Genomic DNA, 2,113 nt, shown 5'->3' with positions numbered 1-2,113 from the left:
AAGAAGGGAAAGCTCAGTCCTAGATTCGTTGGTCCTTTTGAGATTCTTGACCGTGTGGGGGAGGTAGCCTATGAGTTTGCTTTACATCCAGGTTTTTCAGGTGTTTCATGTGTCTATATTGAAGAAATATCATTCGGATGGTTCTTACATTATTCGTTGGCATTCGGTCTTGCTTTATAAGAACTTGTCATATGAGGAAGAGCCCATTGGCACTTTAGATAGAGAGGTTCGAAAGTTGAGGTCAAAGGAAATATCTTCAGTGAAGGTCCAGTGGAAGCATCACCCGATCAAGGAGGCTACTTGGGAGACCGATTCTGATATACGTAGTAGATATCCCCAGAGTTTCACCCAGTCAGGTACTATTCCTTTTGTTTCGTTCCTTGTCTATTCGAGGACGAATGGTTTTTTAATTGGTATATGATGTAACGACCCGTTATGTGCGTTTTGACCATGTTACCACTGTTCATCCATTCCCGAGACTTTAAGCGAGTCAAGTGAAAACTGAAGGATTTAGAATCGTTAAGTGAAAGGATTTGACCAATAGTTGACTTTTGGATAAACGAAGCTTTTTCAGAATTTTATCAACTCCGTGAGGTCCGGAGGGTCGATTCTTACTTGGTGGGGTGGATGGTTCTATTCCCAAGGCATTTTGTTGCATTTTGGGTACTTGGTTGGAAACATGTTTTATTCCGTTTGGAGATTGACTTAGTAGTTAAGCTTCCGTTGTATATTTCGAGGCCACGGGTATATGTGCATATCTGATTTGTGTATGTGGGGCCTCGGAATGATGTTGGGATTTTGGGAAAGACTTGAGAAAACTAGATTTTTTCTGGTTCTGGTGTGACCACCAAAAGCCGCCATAGCGGGACCGTTATGGCGAGAAGCAGGCGTTTAATGATTATCCGCTATGGCAGATAGTTTGGTCGCCACGGCGGGACCGCAATGGTGTTCCATGCGACCGTCGTGGCGGAATGACGGGGCCAGATTCCCATTTATACTCCTAAGTTTGAATTCATTAGTAAAACACTCCTAAAACCTATCCTAAGAGCTTAGAGAGGCGATTATTGAAGAACTTGCGGGAATCATCCTTGAGGGTAATTTCTAGACCACTATCGTGTTCATTTTCATTTCCCTTTAAGTTTCCATGATAGTTTAAGTTCTAAAAATGGTGGGTTGAAGACCTAGAATTCTAAATCATGAAACCTTAGTTTGAATTGGTTATCATTGTTTAATTCACTGTTTATATCATCTGCAAGTGTAGGTTAACACCTTCTAGGATGGAATTGTTCTATATAATTCAAGAATCTATCTTGAGACTCAGGGTTTCACCCAAATTTGGGGGTTTTGACTAAATTATGAATTTGAAGGGTCTAAAGTGATTAGAAACCCATGTATTTGAGGATTATGATTTTTGGGACTGAGGGTAGGGTAATTTCATCCTTAATTTCTGGTTTTAACCATTTGGCTTTTTTGGGGTATTCTGGGTATTTCTTCCAAAATCAATTCTTCTCCAAATTAGATTGTTATTGCTTACTTAGCATTTCTACTGCTAGACTTTGCGTGTTCCAAGGCATTATGCTAGGGGAAAGCTCAAGTTGAGTAACTTGCATTCTAGTTCTGCTTTTGAGGTAGTTTACAGCTTACTTAAGTTAGACTTTGATTACTACCAGTATATATAGTTGAATTGATGGGAGAAAGCATGATTAGGCTTTCGAGCATGAGGTCTGGTTGGATATTACCTAGGTTGGTATGACTTTTGACTATGTGGGCTTGTCGCCGTTACTTTATGTATTGAACCACGAGATGTAATTGTTGTTTTATTGGAAGGAAGGGGTCTATATATATACTCTTCGCATTGATTGAGATAGCTTGTCTATTTCATGCTATTGTTGAGTTGATTTATCTAAGATTTGTTGTGGCCTATGGCATTGTGACTTGTAGTTCCTTAGCGTTGATATTATTGATTGATCATGCTTACATTGGAATGGTACTTCATATTGGAGTTCGGACTTGAACCATATCTTGAGATTCATTGTGGTATATATATATATATATATATATATATATATATATATATACGGCATATTTGACAGGAGGTGAGGATGTGGGCTAG

The sequence above is a fragment of the Lycium ferocissimum genome, chromosome 4, assembly GCF_029784015.1.
Source record: "Lycium ferocissimum isolate CSIRO_LF1 chromosome 4, AGI_CSIRO_Lferr_CH_V1, whole genome shotgun sequence".
Classification (NCBI taxonomy): domain Eukaryota; kingdom Viridiplantae; phylum Streptophyta; class Magnoliopsida; order Solanales; family Solanaceae; genus Lycium; species Lycium ferocissimum.
The sequence above is the reverse complement of the archived record's forward strand: the minus strand, read 5'-3'. Positions refer to the sequence as shown.